General features: G+C 39.7%; 1 protein-coding gene and 1 long non-coding RNA gene across 10 annotated transcripts in view; one reads left to right on the top strand and one right to left on the bottom strand.

Moving 5' to 3' along the window:
• Positions 1-1684: 1684 nt before the first annotated feature.
• Positions 1685-26902, top strand: part of DISP1 (dispatched RND transporter family member 1) — an 88918-nt gene continuing 63700 nt past the window's right edge. Inside the window, exons 1-4 of one of the 9 annotated variants that reach the window (XM_040551807.1) lie at positions 1726-1825; positions 5935-6025; positions 7486-7645; positions 15239-15375. The gene's annotated coding sequence lies outside the window, so the exon portion shown is untranslated. Of the gene's footprint in view, positions 1826-1913; positions 2285-3465; positions 3642-5934; positions 6026-7485; positions 7646-12786; positions 12862-15238; positions 15384-26902 lie in introns of those variants that run through there. The other 8 variants (XM_040551808.1, XM_040551809.1, XM_040551810.1 and 5 more) reach the window with 8 other exon arrangements.
• Positions 3114-26760, bottom strand: LOC121067384. Its single transcript, XR_005818273.1, has 3 exons — positions 26244-26760; positions 4340-4571; positions 3114-3551 (listed from the first exon to the last, which is right to left on the bottom strand). It is a non-coding gene; the product is annotated as an uncharacterized LOC121067384 (long non-coding RNA).

The following is a 26902-nucleotide window of genomic DNA, read 5'->3' as shown; positions in this document are numbered from 1 at the left end:
ATCAGCACAATTAGAGATTAAGTACCAGAATGTAGTATTAAGTGACAAGACCTGGCAGCAGGGTCCCTCTGGAGCAGGAGGGGCTGAGCTCTACTCTTCCACTTGTTCTTGCTGCTTCACAGGAAGATCTCTTCTTAAATTCACTTGCTCTTTCCCATTTACTGTTGCATTCCTGGCATGCTGCTTCAAGCCTGAGTCTTGACAGAGTTAAATATGTCAACTTTCACAGCATTTTTTGTCTGATCAAGCACAAGTTATTGGGCTGATACAGCAGATGTTGCTGGCATTTAGGATGAAATCTGAGCCAGAATGCAGAATTATAATGAGCCTTTAATAAAAACCATGTTGAGTGAAGAGGGAGAGGGAGGGAATCGGTGTCTCTGACTCAGGCTGCCAACCCTGACTCCCAAACCCTGGGTGTTTCACATGCTTCAGAGTGACCTTTAAAGAACCAATTATTCTCACAAAGGGATTAAAACCTAGCAGCCCGTCGTGTGCAAGGGATCACTGCAGGTTTTCTAGTATTTTATTCTGGTCTTAAAAATCATGAATATGTAGTTTTACATAAACTGCAATAGTAAGCCCTCAAAGGTTAGGCAATACCATGTCTGCGAGTAACAATGGAACTGTATTTTGGCCCATTCTGTGTGCTAAATGAGGCAAAGATGCTTTTGGACAAAACGGGGCATGATCATGCAATTAAAAACTAACACACGTGCAAGGCAGCACAATTATGACTGTGGCAAGCTTTTCCTGGGATTTCAGCACTTGATTTGTTTATCCAGATGCTCCTTGCTATGTGTAATTTCATACTAGGTGGTGTTTGTGTGTGTGTTTTTGTTGTTTGTTGGTTTGTTTGTTTGTTTGTTTGTTTTTGTTGTTGTTGCTTTTGAAAGAGTACGTACAGTGTGACACTTCAGGCCCCGTTGTGGTGGGCAGAAAAGGGATTTGTGAAGATGAGTTATATCTGGAAGGAAACAGCCCTGGGATTGTTGGGGATTTGGCTGCTGGATCCATGACCAAGGGTTGCCCAAGCTAACCAAGGGGCCTCATCACAGCTTATTTATTTCTGCTCTTCCCAACATCTCTGACATGTTCCCTGTCTCACCATGGTGTGAAGGTCCCTCTGAGACCAACCCCAGTCTGAGAGACTTGGTCTCATTTCTTTACTTGAAATTCCTCAGGAAAATCTCATGTCTTCAGATGGTAAATTACATTCTTTTCCTCGTGGTAATTTTCTTACTGAAAAAGCATTCTTTTAACCCCTGGTATGACTTTCCATCTGTTTAGATCTCTGCTTAAAACTGTGAATGTTACAGCACACTGAAATACCCTTTCTTGGGAGAATATTAGAAAACAACCATTTACGCGCACCTTGTGGCACACTGTTCCTATTTGGGGCTTTACGCTTGCCGCTCTGACAGGAAAACTCGTGTCAGGCTTTTGCTTCAGAACCATGTTCCTTCATTTTCATAGGTATTGGGTAAGTACTTGAGGGCAGCCCATGAACTGATCGACTCGCGGCCTATTTTTTTTTAATTATTTTTTATTTTTCCTTGCGTCGCCGCGAACCCCAAACTGTCGAGGGCGGCAGCTCCGTGCCCTCAGCGCGCCCCGCGCCGCACTCAAGATGGCGACCGGCAACCGCCGCGCTCAACATGGCTCCCCGCCCCCTGCCCGCCCCGCTGGCGGTGACTTCCGTCCGTCCCATGGTAACTGCGCCACGGCGGAGACGCCGCGGATCCCCCTCGCTTCCTGCCGCGACACCGGGTTCAGGCGGGGCGGCCGCGGCCGCCTCGGGGACCCCGCCGCGGGCAGCCCACAGGTAGGCGCCGCCGCCCTCTCCCCTCAGCGCGGAGGGAGGGGAGCCCGCCGGGGCGGTGCCGGTAACGGCCGCGTCAGCTCAGCCGGCTCCGGGGGCACCGGCGGCTCCTCCCGCCCTCGGTCTGTCCTCGGGCAGCCGGTAAAGCCGATTCTCTTCAGGAGCGGGAGGAAGAGTTAGCTGTAGTTACTTGAGGCGTGTGTCTGTAGGGCGTGCGTGTTTTAAGTGAACAAAGGCTATCTGATCAGAATTTCCAGTAGCCTGTTGAACAGCTGTAGAACTGCCGGCTTTGACAAATGAACAAAAGAGCTCCTGTTACAAACCTGTAAAACAGTAACGAGGCGTTTAGGATCCTAATGCATCCAAATTGTCAATGGGCTTGTTATTAAACGTGCTCGGATTTAAATGTGTCGACTGGTAGAACTGCAGGAGAAGAAGGGGGCAAGCAAAAAGTTGGGACAGGTGAGGACATGGGATCTTTTTGAGAGAGAATTCCTAACTGGCCAAAGGGACAAGAGCCAGAAGCAGCCAGCCTGCAGTTGTGGAAGAGATCAAGTGTGAAACGGCCAAGGGGGATAACTTGTCTTTGCAGTGGGGAAATGTTTATTAGAAAAATATAGATACTTTAAATATTAGCATTTATAGGCTTTTGCTGCGACTACTTAAGTTTGTGGTAACTAAATTGTTGTCTGTAACAAATAATGTTTATAAACGTTTACTCAAAGGAAAATATATAATAAATATAACTTGTGTTACTTTAGTTTTCCAGCAGCTCCTAGCAGCTGCAGCTAGTATTTAGAAGCCGCTGTGCTGATTGCTGAAGGTACATATGAACTGAGATACAAATTAATAAGTTTAACCACCACCACCAAAAAAAAAAAAACAGCTTGATGCTTTAGTTAACATTAAACTGGAAGCTTACCCAACACAGCAGCCTTTGCCCCAAGCATTCTATTTAGGGACAAAAATGTATGCCGTGGCAGTTGTATTTAATATTTTAGAAATTATTAAATAAAAGACAAACCTGAATTGTACAGGAAGATATCCTGCTTTACAGTGAAGTGAGCAATATCCTGTAGTAATATAATAGCCTAATTTGAGAATACTGTTATTTTGAGGCTAAAAGCTTAAACATGTTGCATCAGTTAAAAGCAGGTGGACGTTGAAATTAGGGCCTGATACTGTTGTGGTGCAAAATATGGAAGACCACATTAGGGTCTGAGACTCTATAGCATGAACCAGGAAGCTTTTTTCCCTTTTGGGGCCGTTGTCTGTACGTAGGAAATAAAATGCGGCCGTTGGGGTTTTCTTTTTTTTTAATCTGCTTTTGAAAATCACTAGAGCAGATTTAAGGCTGTTTCTGCATTATAATTTGATAAACCACCAGTGGTTGTTCACCTGCTCTGAGCCTGGAGGAGAGTCGTGCTGGTTTGGGCTTTCCTGCGTGTACACCAGTGACTTTGCCTTTTCTGACTAATTAGTTGATGAGACATGACTTCAGGAGGAAGCTTGCTTGTTCTTAATTTTAAAACATTGCTGAGAAAGTAGTTTTTTTTTTTTTCCTTTAACTGACTTTTCTTTCCCCCTTACCTCTTCTTTCTGAATCTGCTACTGTTACCAATTCCTCATTCTGTTGGAGGAAGCCACTTGAAGCTGTTTTTGACTGATCAGAGCATTACTGTAGCAGGAACAAAAGATGTTGATAGGGGGAGAGCAGTCCCAAAGGGCCCTGAGAAGAAAGAGATGGAATTCAGCTTAGTAGCCTCCAAAAAAATCTTCTCATAGAAGAGGTGAAAAATAAGACTATAAAAGAACAAAGGTAAAAAGAACATGTGAAAACACTTAGTTCTCATAATGTTACCCTTTCCCATGAGGAGACTTTTTGAATGGCTTTCATAGTAATGTTTGTCATATGTTAACCATAGATTTGAGCAGTAAGCTTTACTTTTCCTCTAAGCCTTTAACAGAGATGACTGATTTATTAGCTTTGGTAGAAGTATAGAATTACTTTCAAACTTTGAAATACATAATAAGCACCTCAGATAATTAGCAAGCATGCTGCTATCTCTCTTCAAAGTGATCAATGGAATTAATTTGGTTTTGTAACCATGGCTATTTTCTTGTTCAGTGACCATATGGTATTTCTGAGTTTAGTGTGGCTTCCTGTGAGCAGCTTTTACAGAGTCAGCTGTGCCTTGGTGTGAAGTGCAACAAAAATTAAACACTCTTGGAAGGTGTGAAAATGCTCTTTCTGATTTAAGGAGGGGAAAAAAGGGATTTTTCTTCTGTCCTAAAAAAGCAGGTTGCTTTTACTGCTTGGTGTGAGAGAGTGGACTGTAGCCTCTAAATCATATGCTTGGTGAGACCATAATGCTAAAATAGCCAAAACTTTCAACTCCTGCTTGCCTGACACAGAGGTTTTTAATAAAAATAGCTATTGACGGATTGATGTCTTGTTATAAACAAAATATTTTTTAGCTTTACTGTAAAAATGAAAGCTCTGTTACAGTAACTTACCTTTCTACGGGGATCTCTTTTTAATAAGGTTTAATACACTGATGCTGCTGTTGCATGTCTTGATGCTGGTAGAACAGCAAATGAAATTTCCATCCGAATTTTGAGTATTGCAGTAGTCAAAGGTGTGCATTTATCTATCAAGTAACTTTTGAAACACCAAATTTGACAAATCAAGAGTTTTTGAGAAATGTTCTAGGCATCAAAGAATGCGATCCATCTGACTTGGTGAAAACTGGAATGACAGGGAAGATGCCCTGGTTAGGAAAACACGAGCTATGTGTGAAGAAACTTTATAACAGTAAAAGGTGTGTTTTGTTTTTTTTTAGGGTATCCTCTGCTATCTGTGTGGCTTCTCTTTCTCTGTGAGAGATTCTCTAGTGTGCAATATTAACACAAATCACAGAATCATTAGGGTTGGAAAAGACCTCCAAGATCATCTGGTCCAATCTGGCTGAGAGGTTGTGGGAAGGAGAGCCTGTGTCAGGTGGTGGACTGGGAGGGATAAGATGTAAAAGCAGAAGCAATCAGACTGGATGAGTTGGGCAGAGGAAAGCAAGGAAAGGTGCTGGGAATGGAGGGGGTGGAATCAAAAGAGATTAAAAGTTGCTGCTGGTGATATGGGATAGCATAGACCTCACAGGAATAAAGGTCTATGGGGAGGGAAGGTGGCGTTGACGAGAGAGACAAGGAGTAACCAATTGGCAGCAAAGTTGAAATTAGGTAGAAATAGATCTGAAAGGATCTATGGGGAAGGTGGTGGAGGTGTGAACAGGGGCATGCAGAGTCTGGTGCTGTGAGGAGAAACTGGAGTGCTGAGGTGCAGACCTGGGGGCCTTGTGGCATAGAGACAGCACACAACGTGTGGCCCAGGGTGAGAGGAACTGTGTGGGTACCCTTGGAGCGGGGTGTCCTTGGTGGTGTGGAGCCTGAAGTGGTAGCTGCAGTGTGCTCAGCTTCCAAAAGTTGAGAATTATATGCTTTCTGGCCCCCCTTTTCTTATTCCTCCCTCCACATCTTTCTTTGGTAAAGGTGGAAAAACTTGGGATCTGGTAGACTGGTGGACTCAGCCTACATCTGGAAATTATGTTAGCCTTCTGTTTTCGAGTCTCTGAAGAAAGGTCTTGCTGTGTATCTTAATCTATAGCACCAACTTGTTTTTGTAGAAACAGGCAAACACAGCATGATAAAACCATTCTTGTGCTGTCTCTAGCACAACATAATTCTGGTGCTTTGTAGCACAAATTAATAAAAATGACTGAATTAAGCCATAACTATTAGCAGATGGATACTGTGTTTTATTCTTCTGTAGTCTCTCCTTGTTAATGATCTTGACATGCAGATAAATGGTAATGAGCTGGTCCTTGCTTTAATAGGAGGAAATGTATTCCTTGTCATCTGAAAACATTTACGTTCCAAGATCAAGCGTGCGTTCTAAGCAATAGTGCCTTCTTGTGCAGAGCCACGGCATTCAGGAATTGAACTACTGTTATTTCTGCATTGTTACAGAATTAAAGCTTTAGAGGGCCAGAGATTCTTATCTGTTACCTTTATGTGACTAAGGTTGGTCAAGGGCTGTAAACAGTCATCTGTTCTAGACTTCCTGATATTTCTCTATGTCGCTGCCATCCTTATGAAAGCATAAAGCGTGCCTGTTGGAGCTGTAGCAAGGAGTAAATCTCAAAGGCAGTAAGTCGTATTGCTACAACTAATACTGTGCTTGTTGCTTGCTTTTCAAAATTGTTGTTTGCTATTTTTCTGAGCATTTGAAGAGAATTGATGAGCATGACTTCAAGTTTGAACGTTCAAGTGCAATATAATCATCTTCTGACTTGTACTTGTTTAATCAATTAGTGTTCTTTAAAAATATTTTGGAAATAATGACTAATGTAAGAAATTGATTCTTTCCATGCATATCTCTTTAAGGCTTCTGAACCAGTGTCGTGTTTAACTGTATGTGTAACATACACATTTTTCTACATTTTTAACTTAGGGAAGATGCATTTTCCACTGTTATGTGTTCAAGCTGCCTTTCGTGAAGTGCCTGTCTGTGACTAAATATTTATATACAGGATGGAGCATCAGTAGTGAGATTAGAGAAGATGTATTTTGTAAACATAAAATCTATTCTACCTGGAATGTGAGTGGAATGATGCAGCTCAGATTTCAGTTGTGCTGCAGGGAGTGCTGGAACTGAAGCATTTTTTTGTGGGGCCTCATCTGTGCTCTTCTGAGTTACACACATTGCTGTTAACTGTAAGATATTGTGGGTGCTTGTTGCCTACAGATGGGAATGAAGATAATTTCTCTCTGAAGATAGTGAAGACTTAAAGTGAGCCCAAAAGTCTTAAGATTCTTTTCACATTTCTGTTGTCTGAAAGTAGTTACTTTGCTCAGCGATGTGGCTGATGGGAGCCATTTCTGAAGGTAGAAATAGTTAATATTGAAACACCCACATTGGGCAACAGTTCTTAGACTTGAACAAGAACTTGATGAAGTGCAGTTACCTTTAGGTGGAAGGAAGGAGGGGGATTTTGAGAACTAAGAGTAATTAAAGATTCTAGTGGTTATGATGTTTTGAGCTTAGAAAATTTCATAGTGCTGTGTCACATAGTTTGAATACATAAGTTAAAATATTTTAATATGTATGCTGTTTTAAATAATTATATAAAGCTGAAGGGAGTTTTTCCTCTTGGAATAAACTTTACCCTAGTCTGAAACATGTGTTCTCACTTATTGTCGATAGTTTCTTTAATACCATAAAAAAAACCTCCAGCAGGTATTGCAAGAATTCAGTAACTTAATCTTAACTCTTTGAAGTTAAATCATGTGAAATGTATGTCATGCTGATACCCTTATAAAAACATAATAGAATTAAGAGCAATTAAAACTAGAATTATTAACGTAGGTTTGAAATTACTTTTGTAAAAGTAAAGTCTGAGGCCCTAAAAATTCAAGTTTTGTAGGCCTGAATTAGTCGTCGTGTAAGTTTTTGATAGTGAAAGTTTACAGTGGGGGGGAGAAAAAAGGAGAACTTGCATTAAGAACAATATAGTATTAGCAAATATATCATTGGGTGATGTTTATACATAAGGGCTGGTGAAGAAGGCAGTGTAGTGGCTGGCCAGGCCCTGTAACTCTCTTTCCAGGACATCTGCTGACCGGCTGCATCAGTGAGCTGTCTTTCTATGCTTAATCTTCTGTGAGGCCAAGCCAGTTTAAGATCCCTGTGAACGCAGGACTTTGGCAACTTGTTCTCTGTCTGAAAGTGGTAGAGATGGCATCAGTGGGAAAACAATTACTCGCTTTGTAAGTAGTGCTGTTGAGTTATGACTAAGTATATTGATTTGCCTAGCCAACACAAACTCCAGGCAGATTTTTTTTTTCCGTGGCCTTTCCACAAAAGGTCACATGGCTGTTTGTTATTGCCTTGAATGCTAAGCTGTACAAACCCAAGTGCTTTATGGTGAAACAGAGGGGTTTTAAAACAGTTTTTTGGAAACAGATTTTCATTACCGAAGTGTAAAGAAGGTGGATGGTTGTGGGGACTTGGTCCTCCTTAGCTTTGCAGAAGCTCTACCTTCTGTCTCAGCTTTACTGATGATATATGCATACAGAGATTATTGACTTTCAGAAATAAATTAACTTTTTTCTTTATCTGCGCAGGAGAGGCTAGCTTCTGTTTGCTTGCGCCAAACATGTTTTTTTATTAAATTGGCATCTTTTCCTCTAACACCCAAAGGCTATTTGAATATACTGTTCCAAGTTCCTTGCTGCATTTATAACTTAGGCTGCTAAATCTGTGAAGAACATAACTTGAAGCTGTAATAATGGGCTTATGAGATACTGAGGCTTCTTCCTATTTTTGAGGCCCGCCAAAAATTGAGCTCCAGCTTGTCTACCCTACCTTTCAGTATTGCCCTCTCCCTTTGAGAGAAGCGGTAGGCAGGCAGTCGCTACCTTAGTGTCAGAGGTTCTGAGTTGAAATGTAGCAAATTGGTAATAGTGGGTCTGAATGATAGCCCAAAACGAATATGCTGCTTTGCGCTTCAAGGCTTAATGCAAGCTGTTTCTGTGAATGCTGTTAAGAGAATATTCTGTGGTATCTCCTTTACCTTCACTGGGAATATGTATTCATATTTTTGTTACAAACTTTCTGCGTTGTATTACAGTTCTAACTAATTAGAATGACCAGGGCAGAGTAGAAAACAATTAATAGTAAGCAAAAAGACTGAACAAAGTAAATATTTATGTTGGTAGTTCTTAATAAGTATTCATTTATGTATGAGCTGCTACTGGATAGTCTCTGGCAATTGCCTCTTTAGTGTGATAAAACATGGGCAGAAGGCAGCACCTGTGTCTATTAGAGGGGGCAGGACAGGTTAGGTGGTGGGAACTGATTCAGCCACTTTGTTCCATTGTGTAAGTTCTTCTTTCTCCTTGCTATCTTGTATTTCAGTGAATTTAAGACTTGTATAGACTAGCTTGCTGTGACTCTTATCTATAATTTGAAAGTCAGGTAGTTGTAGATATGGTTGCCATGTGCAACAGCTGTGCTCTTACTGTGGGTGATGCTCTAGGTTGTGATGACAGCGTTTGTCGGGAAGTACAAATCAGAAATTTCTGCCATAGCATGCATCCCAGAAATGTGGTTTTGCTTCCTTCTTTGCAGATTCTTGATGCTGATAGGCTCATGGCCGAAGACCACACAATTTGCTAAGATGGCAAAAAATTACTTGCTTTGGTTATCTTTATGGTTCGCAAGTTGAATGAGCTCTACACGTGGTCCGATGTACACAAGAGCAATCAGTGCAGCTTAACCAGAACAGGAGGCAAAAATATGTCATTTAGCGTTTGCGAACTACTTAGTGACCAGTTAGATCACTTCCATCTGACATACGGCTTTGTTTTCCCAGTTTACCTGACTGGACTATTGATAACTTGAATATAAGATGGTGCTGCATGTTTACTAAATTAAGGTGCAGACAACTAATAGCAGAGCTGAGTGGTGAAAGTATTTGAAGAAATCGTTTGTTTGCAACCTTTTTGGAAAAGGTTAGCTTGGGTGAACTTCTTTTCCTCCAGAAAAATATATTTATTGTGTTCTCATGCTGTAATGGAAGTACAGATTTTTCACTATAAACTTGGTTAAGAGCACATGTTGGCTGAGGTCATAGCTCTGACACAGAGGTAAAGGCATGTTAATTTTAAAATAAAGATTAAAAGGTCAATGTGGTTAAATTACAGAGAAGCATGATACAAAGGCATTGTTCTGTACAACACCTAAAACTAAGCTGTTTACACTAGGGTGTTCCTGTCTTCAGAAAGTGTTCTTCTATGGGCTGTCTGTCTGTTTGCCATATTTGATACTCAGGACATCATCAGTTTACTGCAGTTCAAGGGCACGGGGTAGTGTACTTCTAGAACAGTTTATTTGATGACAAGAGTAATAAGGAAGTGGCCTGCTACAAGCTTACCACGGATAAACTGCAATTATACCTTTCTCCAGAAACAGAAGTATGAACTTTCCTCAGATAAGCAGTTTTGTGTTTTCCATTATTTTTCTTATCTGAACAAGGGGAGAAATTCAGCCAAGGTTATTTTGCTTCATCTGGTTTCTGGCTGCAGAGGTGTATTAGTTTCCATATAAACAGGTGGAATTCCTTCAAGAGGGGTGGGTTTAAAAAAAAAAAAGCAAAGAAAAGAAAGTACCTGCATCTAAGGAGATGGCCCAGAACTACCAGGGAACTGCAGGCTATTTGCGAAAACACAGGAATAAATATGAACTATTTTATAAGTTGTTTTTTTTTTTTGGGGGGGGGGGGGGGGGTGGAGTACAAAGGTGGTAAATGAACATAAATGTGGATTTCCTCAAAACCAAATTGTCAAGCAGTCAAATCTCCTTCCCTAATATGCTATCAGTTCTTGTGGCTTTGGGAGACATTAATGTGTTTTTAGTTTAATGAGGCTATTCTAATGATATTACCTATATGAAAAAGCAGGGAGGTGCTTCCCTAAGTACCATAAAGTTGGTGAAAAACTTTAAATAGTTCCATGGATCAATGTCAGACCAGAAGGTTGTCTAGACTGAATGGTCTCTGCAGGGTTCTCTCACTAATTTTGACTTAAGTGAAAAGTTAAGGCTGTATAGATTTAGCAGCAGATGATACCAAGCTGGGGGTCACTGCCTGTGTATTGGAAAACATTTAGGGTTCAGAATAGTTTGAAGAAGCTTGAAAAGTAGTCTGGGGAAGAATATGCCTTTCAGATTAAACAGAGAACCTTGGATCTTGTCCTTATTGATGATCTCTGTACAACTAGACAGTGGAAGAATGAGTTCTATGCAAAGGGTATGGGGAATATTGCAGTTAAACTGGATGTGCTTCTGTTAACATAAATGTTTCAAGTAAAGCCAGATATACTGAAAAACACAAACAGGATAACTCTATAAATGATGTGACAGTCCTTTACTTAAGGTTTAGGCATTTTACCTCAGGAAAAGCTAGATTACTTCTAGAGTATAGAAGCAAATAAAGAGAAGAGTCTTGAAAAATATTTTTAATTAAAAAAAATTAGAACACTTTTTCTATAACAGAACGGTATAGGGATAAGGAAGAGTTGTGTTCAACTCAGATATCAAAAAAAAGAAAAGGGAAGTACTCACTGTAGTCATTCTAAAGATTGAACCATCAGTAATGGGTTTAAGCTGCAACAAAGATGTATAAATGGATACTAGGAAAAAAAGTGAATCATTGGAACAGATTGGTACAGGAGGCTATGGTATTTCCATTTGTAGAGTGCCTTTTGAGGCATGGATTAACTATGTCTAGACCATGCTTTTCTAATCCAGTTTTGAGAGCATGGATTAGCTGATTTATTGAACTTTTTTCCAACCTTTATTTTATAGCACTAGAAAATCCTGGCTAGCTTCTAGGAAGCTAGGCCATACAAATTAAAAAGGTATCCAAGCAGTTAATAGCATTGGGTCCATATTAATCATTTTCTTATTTTGTGCTAATGCGTCTTGCTATCAAAATAGCACATCTGTACTCCCTCATTTCTACTCCCTACCCTTCAAGGAAAAGTAATATTGCATAATGGGGAAAATACTTTTATGTATCTTCTGGCTCAGTTCCACTTCATGACTGTAAATATTGAATTGATATGCTAAGTGCATATACCAGTGGCTAAAAACTTCCAGAAAAATGTTTTCAACTTCACACAGAATTTTGGGGATAAGGCAGAAATTACACTCATCAAACCCCATGGTAAGTTTGATCCCAAACTCAGATTTCAGACTGCATTACTCAGTTAAAATTGAGCTATAAAACAAAACATTCCCTCATTAGCAGATGCCAGCCTCTATCTTGCATGCACTTCTTCTTGGAACTAGCAATTATGATGCACAAATAAGGGGCAGTGCAGCCTGGCACCAGGAATTGGGGCATAGGAGACAGAACTGTCAGCATCAGCATCTTCATCTTAGATACGGCATTAAATTATGATTTGCTGAAGGGCACGTTTAATTCTTGGCCTTGCTTTCCACGCAAAGAATGTAATGCTCTAAGGATTAATTTTTCTCTGTAACTACAGGTATGAAAATTCTTCAGATACGTATCTCTTTGCATTAAAAGCTTGTATGTAAGCTCAAGGTTTTTTTTCATTCTTGGATTCTTAAGTTGTTTGAATTCATCTGTTATGGTGTCTTCGGGTTAAAGAAGAACTGGTTAAAATTCCAGTAGCTTAAAAATATCCATCACAGTAGAGTTACTGTTCATATTTCCCGTAATCTTTGTATATGGAAAATGCTGCCTGTTTTCTTCTTTTGCTCTGTTCTTCCCCACTACTGCTAAAGATGAGTCCTTCGTCAAAGAGTTCAACTGTATGGCACAGTTGCTTGATTTCATTCAAGATTGATAAGGGTACAGAAAGCTTACAGAATTTAAGTCTTATTGGAATCCAAGTTCTATTATATTGCCTAGCCTTCTTTGGTGAGGAGGTTGTATCTGTATAAACTGATGCAACTTGTAGCAATAAAAACCTTCCTATGGATTTTTTTAAAATTTGAACGCTCTTAAGAGACTTGGGGGCATGCTGGTACGACTTAATGCTACTTAGACAAATCAGTAGTGTTGAAGAATGAGAGGGTGGGTGGGGTCTTTAGGGCAATGAAATAGCTTTTTTAAACTGGTAGCATCAGACTGAAATCCCTGTGGGCTTCTTTCTGCAGGTGTGGATTTTAAGTTAGGTCTCCGCTGACATTTACATTCAAATTTATTATTACAGTGTCACCCTACGGGGTTTATAATTCCTTCGGTGTATTGTGTGTGAAAGAACTGGCATCATTTTTTTAAAAGGTTATGTTGAAGTCTGGTTTCCACAGCACAAGTTGCCATGGATATGTCAGGATCTTAATGTTTGTTTACAGAGGAATGAAGGAGAGAAGGTTCATGCTAGCTGTTCTCAAATTAGTGTTCTGTGTCCAAATGATGCTGTTCTCGTTGGGAGTTAACTGGATGGTGAACGTAAGTTCTGTCTACTTGAAAAATGGATTAAGGGAATGAGTTAATGCAGAGACGTCCACGTGTGTATCTTCATTTTGTACTAGCTTTTTAGTTGTCCAGGTGTGTGTCTAGGTTGCTGCTTTGCTCTGCAGTAAAATAAGTGTAGTTGTGTGCCCTGTGGTACTTTGGAGGCATGTCAATTAGTATTTAAATATATAGACGATATACGTGCAGAGCCCAGGAACCAAGGAATGCAGCATTGCCACTGTAAAACCTGCTGGGTTTTATGCATCTTCATGAAGCAAGGGAAGGTCTAAGTTTTCCTGTGATCTGGGAAAAGGGGGTGGTGACTTCTGCCTGGCTAACAGCTGGCATAACAAGAAAATTAAACCATAAATCTGCTGCATGCGTAGATTAAATGCCTGGGAGAGCCTTCTTGCATAACACAACACTCAAAGTATGTTTCGGGTCTATTCTTTGCTTTTTAAACCATCTGCTTAGCTTCTTCCTAACTCCCACTTTACTTTTCTCCTCTTCCAAAATAAGTATGACAAAGATGAATGTGTTCATGCAAGCACTCAAATCTTGATTCAGAGAATGGTGTGCTGACTTTCAAGCCCATGCAAACTACCTGCACAGCCTGCCAGACCCTGCTATTACGTACCCACTAAGAAAAGTGCACGTTTAACAAAGGAGTCAAATGGTAACTTGCTCATCTCCCAGGTCACGCTGGACGAGACATAAGGAGATATGTTTGAAAGCTGAAGGAATTAAACCTCATCTTTGTTATAGTGAAGATACAAGTAGACTAAATACTGCTGTCTTACTCTAAGCTGTACAGTCCTTAAGGACAAGGCTAACAACTCCTACAGGACACATGGTTAGTTTCCTTGTCAGAAGAAGCTGAAAGAGAAGCCAAAAGTCAAGAGGTAACATAGTGGAAAAGGTGAATGTCCTTATGTGAAAAGTGAAAGAAGAATAAGGAAGAAAAACACATTAAAGAAGCAGCCCCATAAAAGATCGTTGACTATGTTAATGAGGCAAATAATTAACTGCAGTTTTCTTGGTAAAATTGAGCCCTGTGTGCATGTCAAGATAAACATATCATTCTGGAACTCCACTGTTGTGATGGCTTTGTCCCATCCCTCTTCATAGGCAAAGGGAAGTTTCTCTACAGGGAGAAGCTTGGGCATGATCTCTCGTCACAAGTGTAGCACAGTGCTGGGTACCAATTGCTTCCCATGACTAGTACAGTTCCTCTCTTAGCCAAACATCCAGTCACTAGTGCGTGGGGAAAACTTTATTTCACAGAGCAGTGAGGCAAAATGTAGTCCAGTTTGCTTGGACAAAGTTCTACTTCTTTGGGAAGAAAGTGAATATGAATTGGAAGAGCCATTATTACATGTATAGGATTAAATGAAGGTACTAGAGTAATAATTGGAATTACTGAGAAATGCGGCTTCCCAGTTTTGCATTTTCATTCAAATTCATTCAATTCAGCAAGATGTTTTAAAATAGGAGATTTTTCCTTTGTGCAGTCCATGCTTATTTCATGATGCTAAGTTGTAGCTCAGCAATACCAACTATCTGCTGCTAATCATCAGTGACCAAATGCTCTTGGGTTAGCCTGCTTCTTTGGCAGTTCAATTTCAAGCCTCTTTTCCAAGTAGATTTCTAGATAAGTGTCTTTTTATATTTTTTTGGATCATCCCATATGTCTGTCTTCGATACTTGGAAATAGTGCTATAGTGAGAAAAGCCACTTGAGCTAGCGACAGGGGAAGAAAACCCAAAGAGCTACATACGTCTGTTGGATTACCTCATTTTGCATCAGTCCTCTTGGCCAGACCCAACAGCTGGCTAGCTTCCAGAGCTAATGCTACTAGCCATCAAGATCTTTTTCAGCCTTGAGAAGAGAAGACTGAGAGGGGATCTTATTAATGTTTACAAATACCTGAAGTGTGGGAGGCAGAGGGATTTGGCCAACCTCTTTTCAGTGGCTTGTGGGGACAGGACAAGGGGCAATGGCCACAAAATGGAGCACAGGAAGTTCCGCACCAACATGTGAAAGAACTTCTTCACGGTGAGGGTGACGGAGCACTGGAACAGGCTGCCCAGGGAGGTTGTGGAGTCTCCTTCTCTGGAGATATTCAAGACCTGTCTGGACGCCTACCTGGGCAGCCTGCTCTAGGGAACCTGCTTTGGTGGGGGGTTGGACCCGATGATCTCATGAGGTCCCTTCCAACCCCTATGATTCTGTCATTCTGTGATCCTGAATATTCATGGAGCAATGTCTATTAAATGTTTTCAGATTTCCTTTAATGTGTGGTGAGAAGCCTCAGATGCACAGTCGGGAAAAATATGAAATACTAACTCAATGTTCCTTTCTTATTGCAAAGGGATGCCAGCTCCTGTGACGGTGTCGATATGAAGGAAGTTGAGCAGCCACCTTGTTCCTAAGCTGGACTGCTCTTCATATTACCGTTGTGGAGCAGCTCAAGTGGTACGACATACTTTGAACCAACTACTGAAGGAGGTAAAGAGGTAAAATGAGAATGCCAAATCTGTGGAAAGTATTGAGTTCTGCTTCACTTGGGAGGGCTTAATTGTTACCCTTTTTTCCCTTCTCACATAGTGTTTACAAATGATTTTTCATGTGAAAAATAGGCTTTTTCTGTGAGGCATAAAATTCAGTGTTACTATTCTGAATTTGAGACTCAATTCTTCAGTATTGCTGGTGCTCTATAATCTGCCTTTGATGTGATTATTTTACTACAGAAGGGGATGAACGTGGATTGATGTTTAGTAGATTGGTTTTTGAGAAGTTGGTCCCAAAGAATAGGCTAGGATTAAAACTTTGAACTAAAGTTCCCTGTCTGTAGAGACAGGATGTGGCAGCCTTCTGGAAGCTTGGGTAGGGTGCCGGGAGGCAGGTATTCTTTCTAGGGATGTATTGTAATGCCTCATATTTAGCAAGAGACTCTGTCTTACCTCAATTCAGCCTTGCTGTTAAACTTTCATTTCTTTTCCCTGATGTTTTGGGCTTTTTAGCAGCTGTCGCTAATTGTGTGGTTGAATGGTTTGAATGCTAGTTGCAAACCAGTGGCACATCTAAATATCTTGAGATGCTGATGATGGTCGATAGTGTTGTCATTGAAAACTTTTTTCTGCGTTTTCAGACCTTTTGAAAAATACTTGTCAGCGTATGTTGGTTTTGTTTTAACGGAACTCTGATATTGTTTGCTTTGGAGAGAATTATGTACCAAGTATTCTAAAGTGAATTTGCGGCGAAAACGTTGCCGAAGCATCAGTTTGTTATTGGTTGTGAAGCCTGTATTAAAACAACGTAACTTGTTGGCCTGACTATAGAAGGTAGAGATTAAACCAGCAGCAGAATGTCATGACTCATAGGTGAAAGGTTTGTACAAAGCATTTCGTTTTGTATTCTCCATTTCCCACCCAGAATATTCCTGCTTGTTCAATGTGTCATGTATATCAATATACAGATACACTTAGCAAAAGACTTCACTGCATTGAGTTTTACAGGCAAAGACTTTGGGAAAGCTTAAATTTCAGGCAGAATCTGTTATCGTGTACCCAATTTGGACAGATAAATCCATGCAGTTTGCAAGAGCTTATGCTGTAGAGTAACATTAACATTGGGTCTTGAATCTGTTTGCAAATGGAACCTTGTAAACCTGCAGCTAAAATGCACAGTTTGAGATGCACTGTAATTGAAGACTTTAGAGAAGAATCAAATTGAGACAATTAATTGGGTCGTCTTAATTAAATCTGTGGCTGAAACACTTAATTAAATCTTTTAAAAGTATTATCCATATCGCTGTACGATGTTGTGACCAATCTATTCAGTTGGGTAAATGAGGGTTGATTCTCTTGAGCCAAGTCCCTAGACCGTTAAGCTAGCTAAAATAAACGTAGACATTTGGTTTTCATTAGCATTGTAACTGAAACAAAAACATTTTAATGACTGATCCCAGAGTATTTTGAAGTTTATGCAACTTTGCTGGGAAGGTATTTAAACTGTGGTATCAGTTGCAAGTTGGCCATGTGCCAGTTTGTCAAAGCTCTTTCACAGCAAGAGGTTGAATTTCCATAGTGTTATGGAACGGGAAAACTTGGAGAGGGGAGAAAGAGTTACAGTAAAACTTGCCCTGGTGAAATGAAACCATTTACTAAAAGGGGACAGTGACACTATTCATACTGTAATACAGGTTGTTGCTTTGTTAAAAAGGTGTCTCAGTTCTTTGGAATAGATGTATAAATCTAAGCTTTGATACTTTTAATTAATAAAAAACAAAGAGTTTGTGTGCTTTTTGGATGGGTTTTTAGTATCTTAAATGTACAAAATGGGATTCCCTGGTTTTTAAGGGAAATAAGATCTTGTAAGCAGCTTAAGTTCTGTCAAAAATTTTTTTGGGAAGAATATTTGAGTAGGTCTTGGGACAGGATGGCAATAGTCTGATTTAAAAATTAGCATACAGACTTAGTCTTTGACAAGTGAAATATTAATCTGTGGTTTCCCATTCATGGGAGAAGCTGGAGGTGATTGAAAGCATTGTAAGACTGATTATTCTGTGTTGTGTTGTCGATACAATATCCTGTGAAAATCTGTTGGAGTTGTTGATCACCCCCGGTGTTTCAGGAGTCAGTCACGGGTGTCCAGGGACTGCTTCATCAGTTCAGAATGAGATCCCTGTGGTTGGCACAGGGTGCCAGTCGTGGTGTTTGCTGGAGTAATCTCAGGTTTTGTTGCTTGTGTGTTTTTCATTCTATGTTACTTGGGGTTAAGTGGCAATTAGAATAAGACCAGCTGACTTCATGTAGGCCATGAGAAAGTGATAGCTAAGGTAAACTAGTGCTTCTGGTGGCAACAACAAAAATTAATTGGGTGGAATTACTGAGCTGTCTGAACAGATGCACATTCTGATGGGTTCATCTACACAATGTAACCTTAGTGAAATGATTTAGCTGTAACTACGTTTTTCTGACAAAAATCCACCTATCATAAGCAGTGATTTGAGAGTGGCTGAAACTTGGGATTTTCTTCCAGATTTTGCAAATGATGTGTTACTACTTGATTTTTATACATTCACCTCTTAGTTTTAATGTTTCTACGTAGAATGGGTATAGCCAAGCTGAACTTAAATCAGCTTATTGTAGGGTCTCTTGCAACTATTATTGGGTTTCATGTTCTATTTCAACTCAGAGTATTAGAAATACAATACATATATTCAGTACATTGTGTACATGCAGTATACAGAATCCTTAGAAAGCCAGTGTAACTTCTAGTAAGTTTTGAACAGAAGTATAGCATTTTACAACAAACTTCACACAGTAGTAAAGTGGCCCCCTGTTTTAGAGCAGATTGTTGGAAACGTGTCATGGAAGTCGTGAATGCCTGAAGTAAAGATTTTTACAAATGTGAAATGATGCAGAGTTTCTGCTCTTCTGGCAAGAGTCAGATAGTCAGTATGCTCTTTCTTTTCTCCCATATTCTGTCTCTGGGATGCATGTTTGTCTTGTGGCTTTACTATTGGGATGCTCTAGCTGAATTATCTGCTCTGTTAAAGCTTATAAGGAATAGCCGCAATTCTGAAATTAAATTAAATGAATGGCCTGTTTCTTGTATGTGCAGTACTAAAAATATTGTGTACTTCCACCTTCACATTCTGTGCATGGAAACAATGGAACAGATGCAAACGCACGTATATTTAGTACCGTTAGCTACAGGTTAGAAAACCAATAGCATATGCATATTTATTTCAGTTATTTTAGCTAGGCCACGTAGTAATAAAAATCTTGACCTATGTTATGATCTTGTGCTCAGGTTACCTAGTGAGGCTAAATTGCTTTGCCTGGGCAAAAGTAATAGATATAGTAGTACTGCTACTACCTTTTTGGTAGTACTAGTTGTTCAGCACATGAGGAGAATTTCAATACCGAAGGATTAGATAGGTTTTCATAATTCAGGGTGAGGAAAAACTTTACCTTGTGATTATGAAATGCAAGAAAGTTGTATGTGATATGTAACTTTGAAACTGCTTCAGCCAGATTTCACTTTTCATAGCTTCTCCCACTCTAATAGTCATTAGAAGATTTTGAAGAATTATTATTTTTAAGAGATGAAGTTTAGAAGTTAATTTCTTGAGAAGAGTTAGTTGATATTTATCACTGTTTTGGCAGCACCATAATTTTGCTAGTAAAAAATATGGACTAGGTGTCGGTACTAGCATGAAAAGAGACATGAAATCTACTCTAGGATATGAAGAGGTTTATTAATAAAGGGGAGAGGTGTCTCCCTTCGCTATACCACTTTATTCACTTCTTTGTTCTAATGCTGTGGTAGTTTGAGTAGAGTTAGCAGAGGAGTGAGCATTAATAGTGGTAGGTAGGCAGAAAGGAAATTCTGATTTTAGAAAGGCCTGTTGAAATATCAAGTATGTTTAGGAGGAACAATGCTCTTGAAAGCACAGAGGAGCAGAATGAATTGGAAGAGTGCAAAATTGAAAAGCTGAAGAGCGAGCAAGTTTAGGAAGAACAAAGGAAGTATATGGATGTCTGAGGAGAAGCAGAGAGAAAATAAGATATATCCTCAATAGAGAGGCACTTAACAGATACAGAAATGGCTGTGTTGAGTTCAACTTGTCCTGCCTGGCTGTTGCCAGAAGCTTCAGCTGCTGCAGGAGGTTCTGTGCTGGGTGCCTGGGGGAATCTGTTTGCTGGGGCAGTTTCCTCCTAATGGCTTGGGAGGACGTTCATCCTGGATAAATCTAGCTGTTTGAAAGGTTAAGTACGTAGTCAGTGCTAGTCATCCAGGCACCCTTTATAATAAATGGAGGACTTAGACCTTTAAAATGTCCTGTTCAAAGGCTGTGTTAAGACAAATGTTTCAGCAGGCAGTTAAACTCTTACCGTTCTGGGGGCGAAGTAGTACATTGCAGCAAAGTCAATGTATGACAGCCTCATCTCTGCACCAACGCTGGGATGCGTCATATCCACCTTTGATTCAGTTCAATCTTGCCAACCAGGAAGAAATATAACCTAGGACTTACATGTGAAGGGCAAAATCTTTTGTGATCTTTGCCAATAGAAGCAGCTCAATTTGGGGGCAGAAGCCGCTAGGGCTGGTGGAGCAGGAATGAGGTTGGAATCTTATCACTAGGAATCTGATCACTTTAGGAATCTGATCACTTTAGAGAGGGTGAAGTTATTTGTTATGAGTTGAGCCAGAGACATAAAAAGCTTAACATCTTAAACATCAGATTGCCTCTCCTCCGGTAGTCTCTCTGGCATTAACAGTATGAGCAGCTAAATGTTCTTGTGAACCATAAAAATTTGCAGCGCACTAAATCTTGCTGTAGTCCATGTTTATTATTGTGTAGCAGTGAATTCTAAAAGTTGATTGATTTCAAAGGTATCAAGGTGCCAAATATAGATTTTTGAATGTTCTCTTGTTTTTAGCAGACAACTTGCTTTACTTCTGTTATATTTTTCTCCACTGTTAGGCTGCAACTGGGAGCAATATTTTCTATTGACATTTTAGCATGGAGTTCCACTAAGAGCAATGATGTCTGGCTGTAATAAGGTGTTGAACTCTTTCTCCTGCTTTGTGACTTCCACATGCTGAGTGTAGCTTGGTGGCTTCATCTAACTGCCCATAGGATCGTGAGGTATGGGGAAGAAAACAAAGGCCATGTATGCAAACACAGGAGATGCAGGCAACCGAGGGGGGGAAATGATATAAGGTGGGAATATAACATGTGATCTCATGAATGTGTGAGCTTTAATTCTTTGAGACAATGAGTACTGAAATTCCCCACTTTGAGTAGTTTCTTTTTGCACTTGTTCTCATCTAGTTTTTATCGTGGCAAGTTCCATTTCTTTTCACAGTAAATTTTCTGTAGCTTCAGTGTCTTATGATATAGATTTGTTTTTTTCCTCTTGTCTTCTGGGGAAGTATCTTAATCAGAAGGCAAAAGTGTGGTTTTACTAGGGAGGGTTGGGATGGAGGTTAGATGGAAATTCTGTGATTTGGAAGAAGCTTGTTGATTGTCAGAGAATAGTAGAAGCAGAGATTTGGAAAGTGAAGCTGCAACACTGATGAGAACTTTGCTTTGAGATGAAGGAGCTGAGAAATCAGTTAAGAAAGATGAAGAGGTCTCAGGTAGTGGTTACTTTTTTACCAGCACAATTATCGCATCTCTAAGAGCTGTTCAAATGAGACGTTTCAGTATCTGAAGAACTGAGCGTGGAGAAGTTGGTTGAAGCAGATTTAAAAGGCAATTATGTAAATAGTGTTACTTTTTAGGGCTACTGCTTCTTTTATTTCCATTGCTTTTAATTATTGCCATATCTGGTCAGGTAATGACTTAGTTACAAAACAGAACAAATAAAATTTTTGATTATAGTGCATCCTCCTGCAGAGGTGAAAACTCAGTGAATATCATTTTCCCTTGGTGGATGGGATGGAAGTTTAGTGGGAGCTGTGGCCCATGAGGTTCTATAACAGGGCAGGGTGTGCCTTTAAGGTTGCACCAGTGCTTAACTTAAACATTGATCTTGCCCTTGAAAGCAAATTAATATACATGACTTATGGATTTGTTTTCTTTTTTCCCTGTTTGCTTCATTGCCTGTATGTGTAGCAGTTTCCATTTGTGGCTCTCCTGCTGCTTTCATCCCAGCCCAGTGAAAGGACAAGAGGCAACAAGCACAAATTGAAATACAGGAAATTCCATTTAAATGAAAGAGAAAATGTTATTACTGTGCATGTGATTGAACACTGGAACAGGTTGCTCAGAGAGGTCATGTAGTCTTCACCCTAGGAGATGTCACTTCCCTGTCATGTGTTGGCTCTGAGCAGCATGCTCGAGTTGACCCTGCTGGGGTGATTCTGATAGATACTCAGCCAGGGGTCCCTCAACAACTTCATAATTCTGCAGTTCTGTGAAGTGAGTTCTTCCCCTACAGACGGTGGACGTGCACAGCAATGTGGAGCTTCAAAATGGCATGTTTTGCTTGGAAATGTAGGAGGGAAGTATTTCAGGACTGTTATTGAAGTGTTATCCCCTTAATGATGTCTTCTCTTCACTTACACCAATTATTTCTACAAATGTACTTGCTTTATAATGCAGAAATTGCAGTTTTTGGAAGTATGGGGTTATAAGCAGTACGATTTATTTGGACATCAGAAAACTTGGCTGTATGGCTGCGAAGTTGATGTTGCAGAAATAGGGTCTCTGCTATATTGGAGACTAAAATACAAATCAGTCATGGACTCCAAATGTGAAACTTTTCTCAAACAGTCAAAAAAAATAAACCTTGCATCATAGTTAGGTGCTGATGGCTCAAATAACTTAAAAAGGATGGAGAAACAATTTCCCATAGGGAAACTGTCCATCCTGTGGCAGTTGTATGCTTTTCTCTGAAGAACAATCTATTTTGTCATCGCTGAGGATTGCGAGGAAATCCATTATCTTGTGGGCTGATTCAGCACAATCGTTCCTGTATTTCAATCACAAAAAAGGAAATGCCTATGGCTGTACATACAACTGTATATAATACTGTAGTTTCATTGCTTCATGAGCTGCAATAATTTTTATAATCCATGCGAGCAAGCTATACTTTTTATAATTCATAAATAAGTATGCTTTAGTACAATTGCTGATGGTTTCTCATTATTGATAGATGTTGGAGAGAAGTATGTAATCTGTGTACTGATTTGTAATTTCTCTGAATATACATGCGCATGTATAAAACATGCAAAGCTAATCTGTCTCAAATGCTCAAGAAAAAGACTTCTGGCTCATCTTCTGAAGCAAGGAGATTTTTAGTTTTCTGTTTCTTACTGAACGTTCACTTTAAGAGGTCCACTACTGCCATTGATGACATTGGATTCCAGAAACAATTCCTTAACATGATTAACCTGAGACATTAAACAGAGATTAAGCTTAAAACTTCTTAAGCATTCTTGGTTCATGGAAAGTAGAGCAAATCATCAGACTGTGAAATAGCAATTGGTCTGCCTCCTAGTTTTAAACTGGGAGTGGGAGTGTTGGAATGCCAGACTTCATCCCACCCACCCCCCAACTTTTCTGTTGCTTCTTGACGCTTTGTACTGCACTTTTTTCAAAGAAAGGTCATGAGTAGGAACATAGTCTTCTACTGTTCCTGTGTGCTCAGATTAAAGTCCCTCTACAAGGGAAGGGGGGAGAGAGGAGTGATAAACTGCTTTCCCTATTTCCATTACCTCATCCTTCCACCTCCTTGTTCTTTCAATATTAGCCAGTGCTGCAGACGGGACTCTTTTCAACTACTCTTTTAGTGACCTGGTTGGCAAATTGCATTGTTCATTGGTTCCTTGCATGGAACATTTTTTTGTGTGCTGTAAAGCAAAACATGCACTTATAATGTTGCATTATTTCCCAATTATGGGACAAAGTGGTATTTGCATAAATCTTAATTTCTTAAAGTTGGGGGGCAACAAAACATCTCACTACTTGCATTTACTTTCTACCTTGCCTGAGTTTGCTGAAGTCTGTAAGAGAATATCCAGCCTAGAGAACAGAGCAGAGTTTCTCAAATATTTCAGCTCTGTGATATTAGTGGCAGCAGCTGCTTTGCTTCCATCTGTACTTAAGTGCAGGAAGATACTCGATTGAACAGGCAGCATTCTCTTTTTTTGTGGTGTGCATAACGCTAGCATGCGTTCTAAGTTTGGAAGTCTGCAGAGTATGGCATACTTTGTCTGAAGCTCATTGAACAAAATACAACTGAAATGTATTAAGAATAAGCAAAAAAGCCAAATAAACACCTCCCTGAATCTTGTTGATGTATATTGGAGACATGACCTATTTGATCATCCATCAAAGACTTTGTTGTAGAAGATGGGTATATTTTCTGTGTATTTGATCCTACAAATGAAATATTGCCTTATGTCTAGATCTCTCGAGATGGAGCCAGACATTTTGGCTTGTACTTCCAGTTCTGACATTGCACCTAGAATTGTTTTGCAACTGGCTGACATCATCTTAGGCAAAGGCTCAATTCACTGAGCCTTCACACCTCAGTCCCAAAATATATTTTCACGCGAGTCTATAAGAGTGGATGTTGGGATGTAGTTGCTATAAATTCAGAGCTGCACATTAGTTTAAACAAGCAAAAAAAATTCCTTTTTGGGATTAAGATAAGTGAACTTCTGTTTTTCCTTCTAAAATTCCAGACCCTATGTAAACAACTGGAACCCCTGTTTGCCAAAATAGTGGTCAGTTGCCCTACTTCTTAGGTTAGTTAATAGTTCGCAGCATCAGCTAACTTCAGCTTCTCTAATATTGTCATTTCTCTGATACTGCCATTTAAACACTTCTCATTTGTGCTTGCAGATTGAGGACAAACAATGGTGCAAGCCTACCTTCTGCACCAGACAAGCTGGGTAAAATCATCTTGATGGCTTAGCTTTTGTGGAGAGAAGTTGACTTGCAAATCTTTAGTGGGGAGGCAGTGAGCATGAAGGAGGACTTTGTTAGGAATAATCAATGTTCAGGGTAGTATATGTACTGCACAGAAAAGTGTTTTCTCTTGGTTGTCTAAAGAAGCTTGGGGTTTTAGAGTAGAAAATTAGCAAACAAAGAAAGAAGCCAGGATGTTAGCATGCGTGATACATCAACAAAAGTAGTTTGTATGATGTGAGCTGGAGACACTAGACAAATGCTTGTGAATTTGCATGGGACTAGTTCAGGTGTGGTACTACCTAAGGTAACCTAGAGAGAAGACAATCTGAGTTTGCTGTGCCCTGCAGTCTGCACAGAAAAAGATTACGAACCATGGCATAACTAATTTTTAAAACCATTCTAATTATGCTTAGGTATTTGGAGCTAACAGCTAAGTTCTGCTGTCTGTATAAAAATATTTCTACATAGGCATAAATAATGTTAACTGAAAAATGAAAAGCAGGCCTGCTAGAATATTCTGTCAGTGCCTTTTCATGTAGAGTACAGTTTTTTAAAATCATATTTTACTCAAATGCTGTTTGAAGTACTGACTTCCCCTTCTGCAGTACTGCATGTTACAGTGATCGGTGTAGACACATCTCCCTTTGAAGTGGTCTATACTTAATTACCTTGATGAAATTCCAAGCAGAGTTCCACTGAGAAACTCCCTTGGGATTCCTCCCTGCCATTGCGAGGCTAACAAAACGGGCTCTGTTTATTGTCAAGCCAGGTAAAAACTACTGCTCTTCCAAAGTTTTAAGAAAATTGGATTTTATAAGAAAAAAGTTACAACACGTTAGGAGGCATGATACTCTGATACTGCTGATGAGAAGCTTTGTTCCGAATGTCTCTTGTTGCCCTAAGTATCCATTACAGAGACGTGGTCTTGACAAATGCTCACAAACAGTTCATACTAGATTTTCCATCTCAAGAACATATAAACACGAGACATATCCCTGACATAAATTAGTCTTAACCCTATTAGAAATTTGTCATCGGCTTATACACAAATATTTATCTTTTGATTATTTAAATTATAGTTTGGATTACATTTTGGGTGCTGAGTAGGGAACTTTATATTCATGTGATAGGTGAGATGAGTGTGACAGTTGCAGGTTCCTCATACTTCCAATTCGTGTGGCTTTCTATACCCAGTGCAAAATGCATCAAGTGGCTTTGACTGGAGTATGCTTGGGAGCCTTCTCACCTAGGGTTTATCTTCAGAGTATGCTGAAGTAACTTCAGGCTGTCTTGAGAGCAAGTCTACTCCTTTCCCATCACTTCTGAGGTTTTTACGGAGTAAAAGCTTTACTGCGCAAAAGCGAGGTTACTAATCTATAGATAGGTTTCTAACCATATATACAAACACACACACACACATATATATGGTTAACTGCAGTAGAAATGGCCTCCTGGGTGCCTAGAAATTCTTGACCCTTTAAGGTTTGGTATTTAGTGGTTTGGTATCTTGTATATTCTCAATACTTTTTTTCAGGTTAAAAACACATTTAAAATTCTTGTTATCCACAATACTCAGTATTTAAATAACTGCTTGTTGATAATTGCTCTGTTTTGTCAGTATTGTCAAAACTATATAGAGAGTAGATGTCCTTTTTATGTTTTTTTGAGAGATTTGGTGAAATTTTTTTGCTTGAAGATATTGTAGGTGAAATAAAAAATCTGCTAGTTCCCTATTAGAAGGGAGCTGTAATATTACGCCTACTAATCCTGCTATGTAAAAAATTCATCTTAGCCTTAGAGTCTTAACTAAAACATAGTTCTGACAAAGAAGCCATCAACCAAGGGAAGTAGAAGTGAGATTTAAAATGTTTTAGGCAAACTGAAAGAAGAGGTTACTGGTACAGTAATCAGCACAAAAGGAACAGGTCAGTGTTACCTGTTTGGTAGAGGTGTTCGCAGGAAGATTTCAAGGACTTCAAGTTCTTGAGCTTGTAGTAGTTGGACTCTGTGGATAACAGCAGGGTGAAATTACTTGTAGCTATATGGTTCACTTAAAAAATAGCACAAAAAATGCGACTTTGCTGTTGAAATGCTATGGATATAACTGGTTCACTGAAAGTATGAGAAGAGAATGACTACAAGCCAAAACTCTCCTCCTTTCAGAGAGACTCTGCTGTTTCTTGGGGCCAAGGTAGTCACCACTCCTAAACAACTGAAGTCTACAAAAACTATGTAGAAATCTAAAAGATTCCTCCAGATGGTACCAGCCATAAGGCTTCCAGGCAGTAAAAACGTCCCTTCTTGCTGTATGTTTCTGTGATGTCAGTCCCAGTAGCTCCAGGACAGATGCCTGATTTTCATAGTCTAAGAACTTCTTACCTGTTTGTCAGGATTGGCAGATGAGAAAAGTGATGTCATTGCCAGGTGATGGAAATTATCCTCGCATCTTACCACTTGAGGCAACTCTTCTCCGAGCTGGTGGGCTTTGTTTGTAATCTACATGATGTATAATATCCAGTGTATGTATGTCCCATTACTTAGGGGGTTTGGCCAATACTTTGCTGCTCTAAATCGTAAAGCAATACCCGAATACTC

This window comes from Cygnus olor, chromosome 3 (genome assembly GCF_009769625.2).
Source record: "Cygnus olor isolate bCygOlo1 chromosome 3, bCygOlo1.pri.v2, whole genome shotgun sequence".
NCBI classification, from domain to species: Eukaryota; Metazoa; Chordata; class Aves; order Anseriformes; family Anatidae; genus Cygnus; species Cygnus olor.
This window is presented reverse-complemented; position numbering and strand designations above follow the sequence as displayed.